Source organism: Thalassophryne amazonica, chromosome 13 (assembly GCF_902500255.1).
Source record: "Thalassophryne amazonica chromosome 13, fThaAma1.1, whole genome shotgun sequence".
NCBI lineage: Eukaryota > Metazoa > Chordata > Actinopteri > Batrachoidiformes > Batrachoididae > Thalassophryne > Thalassophryne amazonica.
The window spans coordinates 38,798,494-38,821,910 of NC_047115.1; the positions used below are offsets into that span (position 1 = coordinate 38,798,494).

At 41.9% G+C, this 23,417-nt stretch overlaps 1 protein-coding gene across 2 annotated transcripts in view; it reads right to left on the reverse strand.

The window, feature by feature from the left end:
• zgc:171482 (zinc finger protein) overlaps positions 1-23,417 on the reverse strand; it is a 288,673-nt gene that overhangs the window by 56,381 nt on the left and 208,875 nt on the right. The window lies entirely within an intron of this gene.

Sequence of the window (23,417 nt, forward strand, 5' to 3'; positions counted from 1 at the left end):
TGAAATACATTTGTCCCATTCAGTAAATTCCCCACTTGAGATCTCTACTGGTAAGTTTTGAAAAAGGTATAGCAAACAAGGGAGGATGTTGATTTTAATTACCTCCACTCTTGATACAATTGTCATGAATGGAATTAAATTCCACCTTTCTATATCAGCCTTTATTTTTTACATTAACAAGTCATAATTTGCATTTTTTAATTGACTCAGGTTTTTTTGTCAGCTTTACCCCTAAATATTTTATTGAATCCTGATTCCAATTAATTCCATACAAATTTCTAATAGATTCCGCTGGGTTATAATTAAATCAGTTTTTTTTTAAAGAGTTAATGTCTATGAATTATTTGTGCCAAATTTGATGTTTGCATCACCATTTGAAGGATTCCACTCTAAATATTCTCTTATCTGCTGCACTATATACAGTATGAGATGTAAGATGCTGCTCCTCAGTGTTTCTCAATTGCCCTCTAATCTATTGGAACACTTGGTATTTCACACATTTTAATTTGTTTATTCTTGTTGTGTGTTGGGGGGGTTTGGCTGGACATTTTGGTGTTCTTTTCTTTTCTTTGCTCTCCAGGTGGTATGCAAACTGATTTATTGTCTGTGGAGAAGGTGCTGGCAGAAGAGTCCTTCACCCTCATCAACGTGATATGCAGCACCTGTGGATGATGCTCACGTGCAACCTTAAAGACTTTCAGCTGAAGCAGATAATGAGATGGCATTCTGCATTTAAGCCATGTGTGATTCAAGCAGAATTGCCGGGAACTCGACCTTGTGATGTTCGTTTGTCTGATTGTCTGAATAATTGTTAACAGTAATTTGGTATTTTGTTACGCAGTATATGTGAATATTGATGAGAGTTGTGCAGCTTGCTTCTCACGGCCGTGGCGTGCGGACAGATGATCCTCCACCTGTTGTGAGAAGCTGCTCATTTACATAAAGCTTAAATTCAGACCTGAATGTGTTGCTGATAGTGTGTGCCTTTGAAGGATATTAGTTGTAGCTGCTGACTTACCTCACCTTTTCTATCCTTCACAGAGTCGGTTTGTCGTGTCCACCTGGGGGGTGTTTGGCGGTGAACGTGGGTCCAGAGGCGTCGGGCTTCGATCCCTTTGGGCGCTGGAGAGCGCGCCATCCTTCACTCCACCAGACAGATGCATTTTATGTTTGTACACCGAGTATTGCACAAAAGGGGGAAAATAAATTGTTTTGTTATTGGAACCGCTTTCTGGTTATTTTAGCGCTGGGTTCAGTCAGACGCAGGTCCGCTCCTCAACCTGCGTCGACACATAACAGTAGTTCCCGGCCATTCTAAAATGGACCCAGCGGCAGAGGCGGTTCCATTTGTTGAAAGAGTTCAAGAACACTTGGAGAAAATATGGGAGCAATTACAGCATCTCGCAAACCAAATTAAACAGACGCCCGTGTTACGGAGCTTGCAGCGCAAGCCGTTTCGCTTCCTGCTGCTCCAGCTGCGGCACCATCGATACCGGTGCAGATAACTCCGTCACCCAGTGATTCGGCGTCCGAACCGATTATTTGTCATCTGGAGCCTTATGCGGGAGACGTTGAAGCCTGTGCTCCGTTTTTGATGCAATGTTCTCTGGTTTTTGCTCAACGACCGGCTTCCTTCTCTTCTGATGGCAGCCGTGTCTCATATGTGACAAATTTGCTCCAAGGTGACGCCTTAGCTTGGGTCACTGCGTTGTGGAGTAATAACTCGCCATTGTTAGGATCCTTTAAGGATTTCTCCCGGGAGTTCCGATTGGTTTTTGACCATCCAGTGAAAACAAATACCGTTGCCCAACGGTTGCTGAATCTCAGGCAGGGGAGGTGGAGTGCGGCGGAGTATTCCGTGGATTTCCGAATTTTTTCTGCTCAGTCCGGTTGGAATGCCGCAGCTTTACGAGGAGTGTTTGTGGATGGTTTAAATGATTCATTAAAAGACGAGCTAGCAGTCCGTGACGAACCAAACGATTTAGATGAGCTAATATCTTTGGTGATTCGTCTAGATGATCGGATAAAGGAGCGTGGACGCGAGAGAGGGCGGCCATCAGAACGGGTTTTTTCGTCTCGGGGCTTTCCCCGACACAGATCTGGGCTGCCTCTTCTTCGCCCCACTGAGACTCCTCCGACGGGACCTCTGGCTCCTCTTGCGGATGAGCCCATGCAGCTCGGACGAGCTGAAGCCGCTATATTGCCCCGTCAAGAAAAATAGTGGTGACGTATCTCCAGGAGTTCTGGGACAGGCAAAATAATACACACAAAAAAAAAAAAAAAAAAAAAAAAAAAAAAAAGAAAAAAAAAATTATTTGGGCTGTTTTGTTTTTTTTTTTTTGTTTTTTTGAAAGGGGTTATAAATTGTTTGGGGATTCAGAGGCGGTTCTGGTGGAGTGAACGACAGGCGGTTCGGAGCTCGGCTGGACTCAGTTGATCGTTGGTTTTTATTATTTGTACTTAGGTATTTTCTGTTTGGGTCTGGGGTCGTTTTGTTTTGTTATTTTTTATTTCCCTGCTTCCCTAACCCCAACCTCACTCGCCCTAAGACCGTTCATCTTGTGGGTTATGGGGTGGTGCAGGTTGGTCACGCTGAGCGTTCTCAGAAGACCTCGGCACCTAGGGGGGGGTTGTCAGGGTCATTTTTTTGGTTTGGTTAGGGCCCGGTTCCACTCCAGCCTCGGTGGGCCTTTGTACCGTTCGTCATTGGTGTTGCCGGGGTGTGGTGCAGCATAAACATACCTCAGTCGGAGGGGTGGGCCGATCTGTTGCCGTTCGCCATTTCGGTAGTTCCACCCCTCCCGATAGGCTGGAGGTATGGTCGGGTTGGGGCACCGGACGTATTTCCGGTTTTCCGCTGCGCCTTGGGGTTGGGGCCGGGTTAGTTTTTCCTGTTCCCTTCCCCGGCTTGGTAATTTTGTTGCCGTTTGCCAAAATTGAGCCGACGGAGGGCTCTGGGAGTGATCTGGGGTCTTTCGGGGTGCTGGGGAAGGTAACAGGGTTTATCGGTTGTTTTATTTGCCCCCGGGGTTGTTTAATGTAGTCCACTGTCTGTGGAGAAGGTGCTGGCAGAAGAGTCCTTCACCCTCATCAACGTGATATGCAGCACCTGTGGATGATGCTCACGTGCAACCTTAAAGACTTTCAGCTGAAGCAGATAATGAGATGGCATTCTGCATTTAAGCCATGTGTGATTCAAGCAGAATTGCCGGGAACTCGACCTTGTGATGTTCGTTTGTGAGACGCTGAGGACCGCGCCTGGGTTTGACACATCGTGCCTGTGAAGGAGGACGGGTGAGGGACACATGCTGTCAGCACACATCAGAGGTGATTTGATTGTCTGAATAATTGTTAACAGTAATTTGGTATTTTGTTATGCAGTATATGTGAATATTGATGAGAGATGTGCAGCTTGCTTCTCACGGCCGTGGCGTGCGGACAGATGATCCTCCACCTGTTGTGAGAAGCTGCTCATTTACATAAAGCTTAAATTCAGACCTGAATGTGTTGCTGATAGTGTGTGCCTTTGAAGGATATTAGTTGTAGCTGCTGACTTACCTCACCTTTTCTAACCTTCACAGAGTCGGTTTGTCGTGTCCACCTGGGGGGTGTTTGGCAGTGAACGTGGGTCCAGAGGCGCCGGGCTTCGATCCCTTTGGGCGCTGGAGAGCGCGCCGTCCTTCAGTCCGCCAGACAGACGTGTTTTATGTTTGTACACCGAGTATTGCACAAAAGGGGGAAAATAAATTGTTTTGTTATTGGAACCGCTTTCTGGTTATTTTAGCGCTGGGTTCAGTCAGACGCAGGTCCGCTCCTCAACCCGCGTCGACGCATAACAATTCTATTTCAAATACATTTTTTTTCTAAAATTATTTTCCTTAACTCAAACTGAAAGCAAATCTCTACAACTTGATATAAATTAATTAAAAATATAAAATCCAGCTTTCTGATGAAGTGGAGTAGAGGAGGATTTTCTTAAAAAGAAGACCTGTTAAGCTACAATTTGACAGAAAGTACATTTGAGATGAAAGCGTAGAGTTGATGTTTTGGTGAAAGAAACTTTTGTATTTCTTCATAATTGATGTAAATAAAGTCCGAGGCGTATTCAGTGACTTAGAAATGTTCATGTTTCCATCCCCTGACTTGTCTAAAGAAAACTGGCAATAAAACTGATTATTATTTACAGGTTTTATCAAGTTTTAGAAATTTGCTTTCAGTTTGAGTTTGAGGAAGATAATCATGCTCCCAAGAACCATTGTACTGAAAAAAAGTCTGAAGGACCTAAAAGACATGGTTAGATGGCGAGAAGCTTTTCCAGATATGTGAGAGGCAAATGAAGAGAAATGCTTAAAAAGGCAGGTTGTCTGGGAGGCGTACCCCCCCCCAAACCTGAAAGGTTTTTGCCATGCTAATGCTCCCCTGAATCATTTCCTCAAATTAAAGTCTGAAGAACCTACATGACATGGTGAGATGCTGACGAGCTTCACTCATTCATGTCCGCAACATATGTATATTATGTTGCATACAGCCTTGTTGATTTCACGTCAGGACAGCGAAAATGTGAAGCATGAACTGATCCCAGCAACATTACAGAAATTTTTGACCAGATTTTATTTAAAACAGGTCTGAAAATTAAGTTGGCACATTGGGCAAGAGAGAGGCACAGTCATTCACTTGCCAATGGACAAGCATCGTCAAGCCCTGCATCGCGAGTTAACGCCGCTTTGTGAGATTTCACAGGAAAATAATTGCACAGCGGGATATGACTCAGTGTGGCTGCAAAACTATGAATTTCGATAAACTTAAGCAAAATTACCAGAGAAAACAGAGGGAACACCCTAAATTTGAGAATCGGCATGATGGTGCTAATATTGTAACATGATGGTGCAGCATATAGGCAAAATAAACTCAGAATGCATTGTGTCATCGACACGTTTTTTTTTTTTTTCTTTCTTTTTTAGCCACCTGAATTTCTGGTTCCACTCACACACAGATTGAGTTGTTTGGATTTCCAGTGCCTGATATCTCTACATTTTATTTCTAGATGTGTCTGCAAGAAAGCCACATGCATTTATCTGACTTTGCAAGCATGTGACCATGAATGGTTGGAGAGGAATCCATGTCAGGTTCGGACATGGGACTTTAAAGCAGTTAGCAGCACTACAAACCGTTAGACAAGTCTATGCATACCTGCTTACTGACGGTGGTGGCAAATGCAAGAATCAAATCAGATGATGGCAATGACCAGGATGTTGAACTTCAAAATATCAAAACTTACAAAGCTGTGTGCAGCCTGAAGCAGCTGTGTGTCACTTCTCCTGAAGCCTATGGTGTTATTTGTGATTTCAATGGGTACAAATGAAAGAATCAAGAAACACAAATGTGATGCTGGCAATCAGATGTTTAATGACCAGTCAAAATGAACTTGGGAGTATCGAAGCCACGTGAAGTATCATAGAACAGCTGGATGGAATTCAGGAGAAATAAAATCAGCAGAACACAGTGGTGTTGCAAGGTATGTATTTATTATTTACTTGGTTTGTCCTATCTGGTTTCCACTTATTTGATGTGTTTTTAAAACTGACTGCACCAGTTACAGTGCAACCAGAAGTCCAGCTGACTGAAAATCTCTCAAAATAAGGCAGTAATAATAGTGTGCGCTCAGTACGGTGACTCAGATGTGAGCAAATATGACAGAGGAGAACTCAGACCATCAATTCTCTATGTCACGCAGAAAAGAAAGTTGGATAAATGTAGCTATGTCCAGAGAGCCAGATAAATAATTAAACAAACTTGTAGACATCAGTAATTTGTGAAGCGCCTAGAGGCAGCTTTGTTGTGATTTGGCACTATATAAATTAAATAAACTGAATTGAAATTTAATGAATTTAACTCATAGTATTATTTTTCATTTCAGACAGTCTTCACATTATTGGAGATAGGCCAAAATATAGAAAAAGCCTTATCGTCCGTAATTGAAAGGTCTTCTATGAAGTACTAGATTTTATTTGTGGAAACTAAATATGTCAATTTTGGTGAGAACAACTCAATCACTATGATGCCCTTCCTGGTGTGTTTTTATTAAAAAAATTGTTTTGTGACAAAAGACATATGGAACACTAATCTTTTCCTGCCCTCAGATTAATTTTTTAATTGACACCAGATAACTTTTCTATTCTTCAGTGCTGAATGTTGGGGCGGGGGGGGGGAAGCAATGTTTAATCACTCCGATCATTAGCAGAAAACCAACTACATTTTAAGATCTTCAGCTAACTGTGTTTACATGTGAAGGTACCTTCTAATACTTGTAACAGGGTGATGAGAATTAAGACACTGAAGAAAAAAAAAGACCTGTGTATGGCTGTGCACGCACAAGCACATTTGTAATGGTGAATGTGTGCTTGAGATGGTGCGGCTCAGACACAGATGTGAAGTAATTAGAGGGTTCGCAGGTGGTTGAGATGAACACCCAAAAATAGATGGATGGGGATGGAGATACTCAGAGAGTGGAAAGTGTGAAAAGAGGAAATTTACAGAGGGAAAAAAACAAGATGTGTGTTAAAAGATGGAGAGAAGTGACAAACTGGAAGGATAATGATTTTCCACACTTCAGTAGTGACAGAGAATGTATGCTCCTTAATGACCACAGGAACAATCATGACATGCACCCGCCCACAAAAACAAAACGTTCGCTTGCACATGCGGCAGCTGCAATAAATAAGACTGATTTTAAAAAGGGACATGCACACACTGTGTCGATGTGGATAGACATAATTGGATGCATATTCTCGCTCAGAGATGCTATTTTTGTTTTCCCCACATTTTACACTGTGTAGAGCTGTCACTGCACAACTCCACAGACTGGAGATGAACAACCGCAACACCTCAGGCTTATAAAACAAAACAATCAAAATTAATTCCATGAAGCTCCAACCTGCTTACTTTCCTTTGCCTGTGCTTGCATTTTATTCATAGACTGCCAGAAGTCCTCTGATTTGAAGCTCAAATGGGGCAGCTCCAAATGTTGCCATCTTGGCAGCGCCTGACTCTGCCTCAAGGCACCTTGACACTTGCACAAATTGATCCTCACAATGGTAAGCAATCTGGTTGTGCCAGTAAATAAATCTGTGGTAAACTGTGCGTGCCAGTGTGCAAAGAAAATTTTGAAAATTCAAAACTTCTGACTGGAATCCATGTGACTCTCAACTTTAACAAGATTCCCAGTACCTGCACTGGCCACACAGCCCACAGCATGATAGAACCAGCTCCAAATTTTACTGTAGGTAGCAAGTGTTTTTCTTGGAATACTGTGTTCTTTTTCAGCCATGCATACTGCCCCTTGTATGTCCAAATAACTCAATTTTAGTTTCATCAGTCTGTAAATGGCATTGCACCTTCTTATTTATGTGACCTGTTAAAACACACAACCCTGTCAGAGCACTTCGGTCTGCTGACCAAAACTTTCTGGAGGTTCCCAGGTCCAGGTTCAAACAATGGGGTGACCGTTCTTTTGCAGTAGCAGGTCCTACGTTGTGGAATGCATTACCTCCTGAACTGAGGTCCATTAATAGCTTGCCTCTGTTTAAAGCTAAGTTAAAAGCGTACTTGTTCAGGGCAGCTTTTGCACATAATTGCTTTGACACTTTTTTTTGTCTATTTTATTCTATTGGATGCTCTTATATACTTTTATGTGTGTTTTTCGTACTGTTCTTTTATTTTATCTTTAGCTGGTGCCTTTGGAAAGCACTTTGGTTCAGTTAAACTGTTGTAAAGTGCTATAGAAATAAAACTTGATTGATTGATTGATCAGTCCACAGCACCTTATTCCAAAATGAAACTGGCTTGTCCAAATGTGCTTTAGCATACTTCAAGTGACTCTGTTTGTGGTGTGTATGCAGAAAAGGCTACCTCTGCATTACAGCATCATAGAGCATCTCTTTGTGCAAAGTGCACTGTAAAGTTGAATGATTCACAGAGACACTATCTGCAGCAAGATCATGTTGTAGGTCTTTGGAGCAGGTCTGTGCGTTGACTATGACTGTTTTCACCAGCCTTCCCTTTAGCTTATCTGACATTTTTCTTGGCCTGCCACCTCGGGCCTTAACTAGTACTGTGCCTGCGGTCTTCCATTTCCTCACTATGTTCCTCAGAGTGGAAAATGACATCTGAAATCTCTGAAATAACTTTTTGTATCCTTCCCCCTAAACCATGATGTTGAACAATCTTTGTTTTCAGGTCATTTGAGAGTTGTTTAGAGCCTCCCACATTGCCACTCATTAGAAGAGATGCAAAGAGGGGAAACATTTGCAATAAATATCCTTTCTCATGATTGGATTCCCCTGTGTAAGGAGGTCAAGGGTCAATGAGCTTACCAAACCAATTTTGTGTTCCAGTAATTAGTGCTAAATCTATTCAAAACAATAAAATGACAAGGGTGTCCATGCACCTGCTTAATTTTGTTTAAATAATTATTGCACACTTTCTGTAAATACTAGAAACTTCATTTCACTTCTCAAATATCAGTGTGGTCATCTGCTTTATGATATATTTAACTGAAATTTCTGATCCAGGCAACCAATGATTTATAAAGGAAAATCATAGAAATTATCAGGGATGCCCAAACTTTTGCATACAACTGTAAATTCTCTGTGATTCTGGGAGTGACGAGAGAATGGGTTCATCAGCCAAGTTCTGACAGCAAGTGTGTCATCGGCTGCGAAATTATTTCATATAGTGTGGCATCAAGTGGGATAAAGGTGGATCAAATCAGGACACATTTGAATGGGACAAAAGAAACCTGAACACTCCTCTCATTTTATGGTTACAAAATAAGCTCAAGCTAACAGCCAGTGTCCAGTTGTGGTACCCTGTCTGCAGTCACATTTACTGACTGTGAACCATTTTTCTGCCCTTGCAATGTTTTATTGATAGTCCTCCCAGTTTATAGACAAACTCAACCCCATCCCCAGGATGCAACACTGTGCATTAGTGATGGGAACTCCATCACCTGTACAAGACTACACAGAATAAAATATAACATAAGGTTGACAAAGTAAAATTAAACTACAAAATTAAAACTATTCTTTACAAAATATACATTAAATCTGAAACATCATGAATAGTGTATATTTATACATGCCAGTACAGCAAGAGTGCAGCTCAAACCAGAGTCAAATTCCTTGTATTCCTCTAGATACTTGGTGAATAAAGACTATTCTGATTCTGAAACAAACACCAAAAAGCTCACAAAAGAAGATAATTAAAGCAATTTACATAAATTATTGCACCAAAATAAAAAGCATTATTAAAAGAAAAACCTAGAAAGGGCAAATTTAGCTTCAAATATGTTATTACTGGAAAAGGAAAGTTATTAAAAAAAATTTGTGATAATTTTTACAAATTTAAGGAGTTTGGCTAGCTTTTTCAGACTTTTTGTGGTAAACAGTTTGCTAAATTTCTGGATATTTATTCTGATGTAATAATAGTTATTTTTCATGTTCTGAGTTAAGAGATGGACAAACAACTCATGGAACTCGTCAGATTGCAGAGCTAACAATCAACTTTTTTTTTCCAATACTAGAAAACTGATTTGCATTAATTGGTAGCTTATGGTTACTGCTTCTATTCTACACTATCAATTCAATTCTGAATGCACATATCATTTATCCTTACTTCAATACTCTTTTTGAATCCTGTAATATCCTTGCATTTCTCAATAAAATGTAGTAGATATCAATATGCTCTACGAAATGGTTGAGTTGAACATTAAAGGGTTAAACCAGTTAAAATCAACATTTTTTTCAAGTCAAACCATGTCACTCAAAGCAACCACACCTCTAATTGTTCAACTTTATGGCTTACTTAAACGAATGAGTTACAGAAAGAAATCCCACCAGTTATCATGAATGAGGAAACTAGTTGTAGAGTCCAAAATTCTTTTGTGTACCAGGATGTAAACATGTTTAATTTTTGCATCAAATTTTGAGATTTTAACAGTGGGGAGTGACTGATCTTTGGAGCCAGCCTGAAGCAGCCATTCAGGGAACTGTAAAGTCCCCATCACACATGGCAAGAATGTGTGACATTATTATACGTGGCATGTGCAGGTCATACGGGCAGGCTTTGTTGTGCCAGATCCATTTCGAGGTTCCCCCGTATGCGTTCCAGTAGTTCTGGATCCCATTTTGCTGCCATCAGAATATGTAAATTGCGGTCAGATGGTCCTCAGACTGCATATGGATCGCTGTCAGATAGGTTTCCCATCTTGACAATGGCCGGAGAGTTTTGAACATGTGCATCACACTCGGGGCCGCTGGTTGATTTTGACCAACTGTGTTGACTTCCGCAGATTCATAATTCCGACGCCATTCTGCGTGATTCCGGCTATGTTTGACGGGGGTATAAGATTTGGCACTTCTATGCTATCTTCCATTATCAGCACAGGATATTGCCCCTTGATTTTGTCCACATCTCACCTATGTGAGCAGGAAGGTGGTGTTGGAATTGGACTGTGTGTCCATCTGTGTGATTGCGTTCTTACATAATGCAACCTTTCTGGAAGTGATATCAAATTTCTGACTTTCAGAGTATTTTTTTCTTGTAACTTCACAACTTTAATCTTGAACTTGAACTCTAGCATTTACCCCATCCTCAAGTCCTTTTTTGTAACTGACATTGGCCCAGAGAAACACATTCTATGACAAAAATGTTACAGTTAGACACAATCCAACACAGATGCTGCCTTGGTCAGGAGCAGACCCTAAATAAGCATGTTCTTGATTGTGGGAGGAAACCCACACACACATGGAGAACATGCAAACTAACCATTAAGGCACCGTGTCGCCGGTGGAGGTACCCTCACAATGCAAGTGATACTCCTCATCCGAGTCTCATGAAGTAACAGCTCATTTAATGCAAACTCATTCAAGCGGTATCTAAGGATTCCCTGAGGAGATCTAGTTCCAAAGATGTCCAGTATCTCCTTAGGAGAAGCCAGTGCCCAAGGCAATGAAAACACATGAACCACTTATTTGATTTTCATGAAGTGGGAGCCTATAAAACTTAAGGCCTGAGATCTTTTCTTGGTTTTTAGTACATCCAGCAACACAGCACTACTTGAGTTTGTTTAAGTCTTTTCAAGATGTTAAAAATGTTTCACCCGTAGTACGACTCATACAATCTGCTCTGTTACCATCCTAAACACACACAGTATAGCGACTGCGCTGCCTGACTGTATCAATGGTATATGAATCTGTGTTTGTTGGTGTCATGATTGAATTTCGGTATTGTTTCATACGTCTGGATGCCCTTTTCTCTGCTGCTATTATTGTCCTAGAGATTTATGACTTGCTGGTGTATTCTATCACTTTTTGACCTTCTATGCTGGAAATTGAAGACATACGGTATGTTTGGTAGTTGTAGCGCACTTAAGAGCGGTGGATCATTTTGAGTGGGTTACAACTACACAGTGCGACAAATCCACTCTGTGTTGTCGCACACTGGCTTAAGTGATTAAGGACAAAGCTGCATCTAAATTACATTCTGAAAGGAGGGCCTTTCCTGGCAAAATAAAATCTATATCTATATCTAAATCTAAATCTATATATTTTTTGTAATGATTAAGAGTGAAATAGTAACTCTATGAAAGAGTGAACCAGAGCACATTATCTTCTGCCAAAATGTCACTGCCTCTTTTCTCTCAATGAGAAGGCTACTAATTGGAAAAGAGATCATTTGGAATACAAAGGAATGATAAGTCTCTCTCTTTGTCCTTCCCTTTGTCTTCCATCCTGGGACAAGAATTACACAGAGGACTATGTTTATATGCAAAGTGTTTTATGTGCACATGCATGCACACAAAGGCAGCATTCCCGTTTTTACATCAACGCTCATCTTGGCAGTGAGGAGGCGTCATCAGACGTTTTGTTTGTTTGCCATTCTGGGCCACTATACATATATTTGAACCCCCACATTGACACGTGCATAAACCCAGTGTTTTGGTTAATAACAGTTTTGGCACAAAACCATGCTGCACACTAATCCACAATAATTACGTGCAGGGAAAACAGGTGCACGACTGACAGCACACAGCGTAGGGCTGAGAATGAGGTTTTTTTGAGTGTGTGAGCACGAGCAGCGTTTGTGAGGGTGTTCTAAGCCCTGTTAATTACACAAGAAAGATATTCCAAGGAGAGAAAAAATAGAGGCAGTGAGCGCGGGGCTGTTTGTGGGCTGTCGTTTAATGTACAGGGCCTTCTGGCAATACTGGCACTCCTGGTATGGATAAGCCTGTCAAAAAAGTAATGACTTGCATTGTGAGTGCAGAAAATTGAGGAAATTATGTTCTTTTTCGGGAGCCTCCTTGCACAGACAAGTAATTTCATCCTGTAGTTTTGGCGCATGATAAATTCTGACTTATCCTCAGCTCAGCCATCATTAATGACCCATTTGGAGCGTGATGTTCAGGCCTCATCCCATGAGGATGCTCTGTCATGTTGTAACTGAAGCTTATTTCATTTGTGGGTCTCAGGGGATTTTCAGGTGATGGTCAGCACTGAACTGTGGCATAAACAGCCTTAAAAACACGCTACAGATGTCACGACTGAAGAGCAAGTAACATACGGTTTATTAGACACAGTCCTTTTTCCAGCTCCATACAACTGGATCAATTGAAAGTGAGAATCTACAGTTTTAATCTGCAATTTCCCACACATGCAGTATAATAGTTTACAGATCTCCTTAAAGTCTTTGCTTTGCGCTATACCATTAGCTCAGCCTGTGCTATGCAAGTGAAAGTGTGTTTGGAAGTGAATCCAAAAAGAAGTCCATCGAGATGCAATCAAAACCAACATTCTGCAGAAAAAGTTTGAGAGTACGTCCTACAGGAATATATCAAATACCACTGCAGCAAAGGATTGTGCAAACATTATATCGGGTCCAAGTGCAATTTGACCAAGTAACAAACTTCAAGAACTCAAACTTTGGTTTACAGTGGGTATAAATAGTTTTTCAGTGATTGCTGCAGTAATTGGAGAGACCATATGCTTTGAATGGGAAGCAGATCATAGATGTCGAATGGTGAGGACTATATGACTGCCCCATAGACTTGCTGCCCAGCACATCTATACCTCCTCTCCCATTTGCAAGGGAAGACCATTGACAGGTACAATTTGGAGGGGCTAGCAGCTGGTATCATCTGCCCAACGAGACACTTTTCCATTTACAGATTACAGAAGATTAATGTAATCACATTTAAACCTTAAAACCATTCAAAACTCATCTGACTAGTCTCTGGAATTCTTGGAGGTGCACTATATCCACTAAATTAGATTTATATAATGCCTATCACTTAATCAAAATCTGTGGGAGTGATGAATGATGGAAATCAATCAACATGAAATCCTGGTGATGCTGTTCAGCCTGACCAACGGCCTGGGTGTCCTTCAAACCATGCTCAGTAACATCCTACATGATGATGGACTATTTTTTGTTTGTGTATCTGGACAACACTTTGATCTTTTTCATGCTTCAGAACGTTAAACACATCTGAGTGTTATCAAGACTTCTGGAAAACCATGGAAGTGCTTCCTCCATGCCTCTTCTACACCCTTCCTGGGTTTCTGAGGTATGGAAAGGCCAGTCCTGGAAGGATTTTCAGTGTTTTTTAGTGTTAGACAATTTTTAAATAACATTTATCTGTAACTGCACTTTCATAGTTGGAACACTTACGCATATGATCTCCTCAAAGGCAGTTTCCCACTGGTAGATGAAGCAGCCTTTTCTTGGCTCAATGTGGCCATTCCTGGTACAACCTGATCCAGCCCAGCAGTTCATTGTGGAGGCTGACTGTTCTGAGGTGGGTATGGACACTGTCCTCTAATAACATTCTCCTTCATCCGCCTCCTTCTCCAGTAAGTTCCCACAAACTGAATGAAGTTGTGACATCAGGTCTGGACAAACCACAAAAACCTCAAATACTCATACATCCATACAGCAATGTGGCTTTGTTCTCAATAAGCTAGGTGGTGTTGGGAAGGTGTCGTGACACGGACCCACAACAGGGGGCGTAAATGAAGGGACAATGGAATAGCCAAAAAGTAACAATTTAATGTTGTGAATGTGCACAACGAAGTACAGACAAATACAAATATGGCGGAATATCAATCAGACACAAGGTGACGTGTGGCAGGCTCGAAGATAGGAGACGTCTGGTGCGAGAAGAGCTGGATCCCACACAGCTTCCACCACCAACGGATCTGAAGAACACCGGAGCCGCCAAGCCCTGCGCCCCAGGTGGCCACAGTCTTCAGCAGTCAGACCCGGTACTGCTGGCAGAGAACAGAAACAGTTCTTGGATGAGTGTGAGTTCGCACACTCAGTAATCCCACAGTCTGTATACAGTTAGGAGGGAGAACCTCCACCTCCAATAACACACTCAGACAGCTCCTGAGACAACCACTTATCTGGGTGGGGTGGGAGGCGAAGCCGTCGCAGTCCACACCAAACGCCAACTCAGCAGACAAGGAATCCGTCCCAGGAAAACGGCTGCAAAAGAGATCAGACTAATGCTCGATTAAGATTCAGCAGAGAAATTACCTGTATGGTAGAAGATTTCTCGGTGAGGAGGTGGAGTTGCAGTCCGGCCTTTGTAGTAGTGGTGATGAGTGACAGCTGGTGATGATAGGTGACAGCTGTCACTTCCAGCGGCTCCGACGCCCTCTCGTGCTTGGAGCCCGCACTCCAAGCAGGGCGCCATCTGCTGGTGGTGGGCCAGCAGTACCTCCTCTTCAGCAACCCACACAACAGGTGGGCTATTTTCTTTGATGTTCATTTCACTTTGTCATATTACTCTGGTTCAAGAATTTCAGACCTAATACCCTGTCCCACCAGTTTATCCTCAGGAAGACAGTACCAGATGAACCCATCAGTCTGCCACAGCTGGTGGTTGGTGGTATGGGATCTTGAACAATGGTTAATCAATCACAGCAACATCATTGGTTCCCTGAGTAATTGTCCAACATGATTGCTGCTTGTTTCAGATTCCTGCCATTAGCAGGTCCTACAGTGGTCACACCCATTCCAACTTTTGACATCTGGGTGTTTGCAGGATGTCCCTGATTCTGGTGGTCTATCTGGTAAGAGTATTGTCAGTCAAGATCTACTTCCTGCATATGACCTGTTTGGTCCCGACTCTGGTTGCTGATTTGGACGCTGTCTGCTTATTGGGGCAGCACGGTGACTTAGTGGTTAGCACTGGTGCCTCACAGCAAGAAGGTTGTGAGATCGATTCCCGGCCTTTCTGTGTGGAGTTTGCATGTGTGTGGCTGCTCACTGCTCCTAGTGGTTAGATTATGTCTAACTGTCATTAGGATGGGTTAAATGCAGAAGACAAGTTTCCTTGTATGTACTATGTGCAATGACAATAAAAACTATATTCTATTCTATTCTATATTACTAATATTGGCAATAAAGAATTGTAACTTTGAACTTAACAGCTGTGTGTATATGTAAGGATTAAACAACGAGAAGTCGTGCATTACACGGTTTTAATGCACGACGCGGAGTCTGAAACACCACGTGTAATGCATGGCTTCGAGTTGTTTAATCTGCTTATACCACGGTCCCACACAGTGAGCTAACACACAAATATTTATTTAAGTTAACAGAACTTGATAAAAATGTGCGAGTATTTGGGACTATTTTATGTTTTGTCTCTGAGGCGCGAGTCTGTGGGCTCGCGCCACAGCGGGCCGCTCACACCGCCCCTCCTCTCTCTCTCTGTTGTGTCGCGCTGTGACAAACTCTGTCAAACAGGTCCAGAAACTACGCTCGCTGTTTTGATGTGGAGTGCTCGGCCGCCCGCAAGGATAGAACCGTTCACGTCTTCTTTCCCGTCTTCAATCTTGTCCAGTTCGTCCGATGTTAAATCTTTACGCCGTTGCTTTTGCTGTTCTTCTCGTTTGCTCTCCTCTTTTCATTCCTCAAACGTTTTATTTTGGCCAACAATATTAAAATTCACTTGGAAATCCATGTTTTATCGCGTTTCTGTCATTCACTTGTCAAAACACAGCTGATCTGCGCCAACTGTTTGGTGCATTGCTATGGTGACGACCAGAGCGGAGTAATTATTACAGTGATTTAACTCGCCGAACTACGTGTGCGTATATACGAAAATAATGCACGCCACTTAGACATGGAATTCTCACTGACCGTGGTATAAACAAACCGTAATGCATTTGTGAACTCTGATGTACATTCCATACATGTGGCTGCAACATGCTGGATTGATGATGAAAAATGACAAACAGCAAATACAGTTTGTCTGCCACCTGGTGAACATTGGGCTCATCATTATGCACCGCTAATCATCAACATCAATCAACAACCTAAGCTAATAGCCACAGGGAGAAACATGATGCCTACTACCTACGCAAATACAGGATGAAGTATATAACGGTAATGGTAAAATAAAACCATAATTGTAAAGATAGATATATATATACTTTATTTGTCAATTTAAAACTGAAATTCATTTTGCATCCCTGGGAGGCTCGTTTAAAATCCTAATAAATACACCACATACACAAATGCATACACATAGTGTTCACACTAGATAAATACACAAGTACAAGTGCAGATCCCCAAGACAAACAAGGCAGACAACATAACAACCTAGACAACAATGAATACCCCCATGGGTTAATATTGGACTGGATTTATAGTTGCTTCAAAAGCAGGACTGACTGATATACAAAAGAGTGTTTAAATCTGATACGTTTGAAAGAGGGAACTCTGAAACTTCTGCCTGAAGGCATAAGTTGGTATTCTCTATATAAGACATGTGAGGAGTCAGCAGAAATTTTCCTAGCTAAGCATACTCTTGTCATGGGCTTCCTGAAAAGGTCGATCTACAGGTAGCCCAATGATTTTTGAACAGATTTTAATTTGGTTGTGTAGTTTTGCTTCGTCTTTAACTAATAGGCTACTCAACCAAGCTGTACTGCAATAGAGCATGACACTCTGAATCACTGATGTAAAAAACAAAAAATTTATTTGGCTGCTGGCTCCAAAAGATTTTAGTCTTCGAAGAAAATAAATACGCTGCTGTATCTTTTTACAGATATACTCTATGTGAGATGTCCATGACAGATTTTCATCAATCATGACACCTAAATATTTGTAGACTTGATCTTGATTAATGTCTACATTATGAATCTTTACTGGGGGTAGATGGCAGTTTGGCTTATCAAATATGATTTCCTCAGTCTTCACAGTATTAATAATAAGAGCGTTTTTATCACACCACTCGACTAGCCAATCCACCTTGCCTTGATACAGTGTTGGGTCATCATGATCTGTGAAGAGGGTCAGTAGGGTAGAATCATCTGAATATTTTAAAAGAAACTGGTTTGACAGACTGGTAGTACAGTCTGAGGTATATAGGGTAAACAAAAGAGGGGAGCTAATACAGCCCTGGGGTGCTCCAACATTAGTTGTATTTGGAGTAGATAGTGTATTGTTTACCTTAACTAGCTGAACCCTGTTTGTGAGAAAAGAAAAGTACCAATAAATGATATAAGGATTAATCTGTAACTGAATCATTTTTGCTAAAAGTAAGTCTGGTTGAATAGTGTTAAGTGCAGATGACAAATCAAGAAACAGAGCCCTGGCATATGTTTTTGACTGATTAAGATGTTTAGAAATGAGGTGCACCAGAGTAACCACTGCATCCTCAGTGCTACGACCTTCTTCATATGCAAATTGGAAGGGATCTTGTTGCATCCATAGAGACCTATTGAGATGTTGTACAATAATCTTTTCCAGTGATTTCATGATAACAGATGTAAGGGCTATTGGCCGTAAATCATTAAATTCTTTGGGGCATTGTTTTTTTGGAAGGGGTCTAATGTGGGATGTTTTCCATGCTAGTGGTATGGTGTGGGTGTCGATGGACAACTGAAAAATACATTGCCATACAGGAGCTAATTCCCTAGCACATATTTTTAATATAAGGGCACTAGCATGGTCTGGCTCTGAGGCTTTTCTTGGATTACTGTGTTGAAAAGTACGCCTGACCTCCTCCTCAGTTATGACAATCCTCTCAGCATCCATAGGTGTGACTGTCTTAATTAAATCAACACATTTCTCAAAGTGACCTGCATAGTCAAATCGACAAAAGAAATTAATTCGTTTGTTTGCAAACAAATGTTCATTGTCTGTCACAATAGGTTTATTTGAGGATGACATACCAGTAAGATTTTCGTACTATCCCAAAGTCTTTTTGGATTTCTGTCTTTGAATGGCTCCTCTAGACAGTGCCTATGGGCCTGTTTAGCTTCCCTGAGTTTGTCTCTCAACTCCTTCTGTAGTTGTTTACGTTTGATGGTATCTTTATTTTTAAAAGCCATTTTCTTTGAGTTTATGATTCTCTTAATGTCCTTAGACACAAACCTTTTGTTGTTTGGGTAGATTTTTATTCTTTTTGTGGGAATAACTGACTGCACACAAAAACTTATGTAATCAGTCGTAACTGAGGTGGTATCATCTAAGGTCAAACTATGAAGTAGCTTCCAATCTGTCAGGTCAAAACAAGCTTTAAGCTCCTCCCTAGCATCAGAGGACCAACACCTTACTTCTCTTTCAATTGGTTTACAGCTTTTTAGTTATGTTTTATAGGTAGGAATTAAATAAACAACATTGTGATCAGAGTTTGCAACAGGAGGCCTGATTTTAGCTACATAGGCGTTTGTAACATTCACATAGCATCTGTCTAATGTTTTGTCCTTTCTTGTGCCATCTTTTACCATCTGGTGAAAACCAGGTAGTACCGTGTCCAAATAACAGTGATTCAAGTCCCCCAACACAATGGCTGGTGCGTCTGGATGTTTCTGTTGCAGTCTATGAACAAGGTCCACTATAGTTTGTGGCTGTGTCCAAATACATGGTCTTAGCCCTTCTATGGGTTGTGTCTCAAGAAACTCTTCAAGCTTCATTCCTTCAGAGACAGCCGAGGTCAAAACATACCCTTTTTAAATGAGATGGTCGAGCCCATGGAGCATTGTGCTATTGTATCATTACCCTATCCACTGTCACCTGGCAACCTTGACAGCTGTATGCGAGATGCAAGCACAATGGGTGAAAACTCTAGTTTAGCAATAATTTTTCAGTGCTTATTCACCAGTATATTTTACTTATGAACATTATTAAGGGCCCCTTCACACATAGTACGAATAAGTACAAATCAGGGCAAATCAAACAAGAACAGCTTGTATGAGCAAGCTACGAAACATAGAGCCGACGAGCAGGCGCGAATGAACCTGCAGCGGGAACACAGTGTGAGCAGCTGGCGCATGTGTAACCACATCGCATAGCTGCTGTGAAAAAAGAAAAATACATGCGACCCAGGGGATTCGAACCCTGCAATTTACAAAAGCTCTGATTGCCAGCCAGAAATGTTCCCACTGTGCTACCATCGCTGGCCTGTAATCAGTGCGGAAAAATGCCTGAAATCAACAAGCAGATGGATGAAGTGCACTGTGTGTGGCTGCTGCAGGCTGGTGTAAAGGTGAAAGATGTTTTATGTATTTACGTGAGGACAACAGGCAGAGACACATGCCTCATGGAGGAATGTTGTAAATTCATGTCCTTCAAAACACAGTACATGTTCTCCAGCTGGGACATCCAGGAGGAGAGATCACAACAGCAGCGGCTGTGGGCGGACATGCCCCCCCCATTCAGCGCTCAGACCAACATGTCACTCTGTGTTATGTGGTCATTCATTTTCATTTTTTGTTATGTAATTGCGTATGTAGGTATTCTCATAATTATTTACATAACTGTCCTGGAGGTGGTTTCTGTGTTTGTAATGTGTGCACTGAGATGACATCAAGAAGCTGTCAGCGTGCTGTGATCAGCTGACAGGCCCCTCCCCATGCTGTGTGCGCCTAGACCTGGCTGTCCGGCTCCCCCACCGGCATGCCACGTGTTGGAGGAAGTGGGGTGCAGGTGGGGGGTGTGCCACACAGACGCACATGTGTGAGACACATGCACCACATGTATGTTGCTTTTTGCAACCACACTTGTGGGGGCACAAATTTCACATCCAACTCAAAAGTGATTGTTTGCTGACTGTTTTCATGTTAACAGTGCGAATGGCCACATATTTTCTAAGTGCCAAGTGAGTGGTGTTAGATTTTCATGTGTATCACCTGGAATTTGGCCGACACCTGCTGCAAGAGGGATCAAATGGGCTCTCATAGGGCACACACTGTCTTTCAGCTGCTGGTGTGCACCAATAGTTGTAGCAACAGATGTACGAGGCGCTGCAGGCAGCTCCGATTTTACACATATTGCACATGATTCCTGCTTCAAGCACAAGTCATGCGTAATTCGACCACATTCATACTATGGGTGAAGGGGCCCTTATATTTACCGTAATTTCCGGAGTATAAGATGCTACTTTTTTCACATGCTTTGAACACTCCAGCTTAAACAATGATGCGACTAATTTATGGATTTTCACAGGCTTTCTTGTAATTTACTCATAAGTCGAAATACTTCAGTTAATGCAGTCCATTGATGGGCTGAATGCTGCAAGTCCTCATTCGGAGTAAATTCACACATGGAGGAAATATGAAGTCTTACCTGTTCGTTTCAGCGGGATTCATCATCACATCCTGAAGAAAAATTATTCACATAAAGCCTCCTGATTTTTGAAAACGACATCTGAAAATACTTTAATTCCTTGTTGTGGCTGAAGAAAAGTCCCTCTCTGACACCGGCACTTTGCGCCACAGTCAAATCAGTCAGTGAAGCCTTCACACCCCCCCCGGGTCTCCTTTGCGCCACAAGTTGAAAGAGTCACAGTGTCTCATTAACGTCTCCACAGGCACCAGGTGATTCTGTCTGCACGCAATGAAATTAACTCATGATCCACAAAGAAAAAAAATGTTAAAATTACTCAGTTTTTCCTCTGTGTGGAGCAGAGATGTTGCAGAACACCGTGCGCACACTCAATGCCATGCTTGACAATATTTACATGTTCCACCTTCAGAAAAAAAAAATTACAGTACGTATTTAAAATTAAAAAATCTTTCTGTGTAACATCTTTCTGTGTAAATATCTCATGCTACAACATGGACACCTGTGGCTTACAGACAAGTGTGGCCTACAATTTTGTTTTAATTGGTGGGTGTGGCTTATATTCAGGTGCACTCTATAGTCTGGAAATTATGGTATTTAAGCACATATGGAGCCCAAATGTGTCCATTTCTCTTTTTTTTTTTTAAATTTCCCAATTGTTTTGCCTTGGGAAACAAAAATCAGTGGAATAACTGATGGGGTTGTTTGGGGCATGAAGGGTACACCTTTTGTATCCTTCATTTTTTGGGAAAGAAGGCTACATGTTTTAGACACATTCCAAGGAGCCTTTCAAATGGGACAGCCTAATTGCGCTACTTATGATGTAAGCAAGCGACGACTGCAAGCTTAGAAGCATGCAGCCACTGAATTGGGACACAGCCTTTATCAAAAGATAGACAAGCTGAACACGGGCACCTATTGGATGGTTTATAAATGTGCATCCATATCAAATTATGGATGAAGGCTGCAGTCAGCAAGGGGACACCCTTGCAGGGGGCACTCCTGCACATGCACTATACACACACACACACTATATGCACATATGCATTTTGCTTGTCTATCAAATCCAAGTCAATTGCTTTCCTGAAAATGACTTTAAATTCCCATTTTGACTTCTAACCTAGATAAAATGTACGCTTATTATGTTCCATTAGTTTCCTGTGATTTTGCATATACGGTATTTAAGTTTGCATGCTTGTTTGTGCGATTGTCACACTGGATGTGGTCCGATGAGAGAAGAGGGTGGTCTTGTCACCCAATCATAAATTGCACATAATTTCATTCTGCTTTGGTACATCATCCACTCTCATGTGCAGACACAAACACAGCGAAGTACAAGACACTTATATCTCAGTGGTTTAATTCTCCACTGAGTCTCCAGAGAGAAGAGACAATGTGCCGGCTGTGTCTAGAGCGGTTTCTACGCCTGTCGTGATTTATGTAAAGTCACTGCCAAGTCAGCCGGGCTCCTTCCCTCGGCAGGAGCCACCCCCACTGCAACTCTCTTGTCCACCTCTGCAATCCATCTCCACAGGTTTTGTCTGGCACTCAGTTGTGGAAAATAATGACATTTTGCTTTGTGCTCTGTCGATGCAATTACATCAGAAGAATTCTAGGGTAGGAAGAGAGTTTGGTACCAGTGTCATGGGCATTTGGTGATAAGTTACAGCCCTGAGTAGGGAGAAGAGAAAATGTGCAAGAAGTAAAGGTCAGCATCATCTCTGCAAAACAACCAACCAAACTCTTTCTCCACAGTTGGGAGATCGAGAAAGAGAGAGACAGAGTGAGAGAAAAATATTGGTGTGTAAATAATTCACCTGTCTCTCTTGGGGAGCTAATGAGGATGACAGATGAGACACACAAAGAGATCATCACCATGAGTGGTCTGTGCACAAACCCAAACCAACAACAGCATCGACAAATACGCCACATGATGGAGCACAGCAGAAGGAGGGAGAAAGAAAAGAGATTAAAAGAATGCAAAGCAAAATCAGCGTTACAATGGGAAAAGAAGGGCAAAAGGGACAGATAAGATGACAATGAATTTGTCATCTCTGCTCCTCACTTCCGCCTCTTAACTTGTCATTTTGTCTGTGATTACAGCTGTATTCAAGCAACTTCACACTTGAAGTGGTGATAAAAGTCAATCGGATGCGCGAGTCTTGCATCACTGGTAATGTGTGTCACTGAACAACAAATGACTTCTGACACGGGTGTCACGCAGTGATGAACAAAGCCTTAACTTTTAACGGCAGCAGAACAAATTCTTGACTGATGGCACACATAATTGAATACATCAGCAGAGAGTCCGCTCACGTCTTACACCAGTTCAGTACGCTTGAAAGGATGAGTTTTAATATTAAAACTCAGATATATATCTGAGGCAAATCTTCTTTGTTTTGATGTGGTTTTCAGTTATCTAATGAAATTTGAAGATTAAATCTTGGAATAAAGAGTTGAGGTTGTGGGATCTGGGTCACAACATGTGGATGGAGGACGCTATCCAACATGACACCACTTAAAGCCTCCGAGCCAGTGTAGGCGACAACGTGACTCATGCTTTTAACGTGATTGGCTTCTCGGCTTGTGTCATGGCACCTGGAGTGCAAAAATAAGCTGCACGGCTTCAGCTCGTGAGGGATTCGTATGTGTGATAATCACAAGTGGCTGAGCGCTTCAGTAAAAATGTTTATGCACTCCTGGCATTGGTGGCCACCAGATGTACGCCTTTCAAACACAACCTCCCCCAACCCCCCACCAAAACCTTACAAATAAGC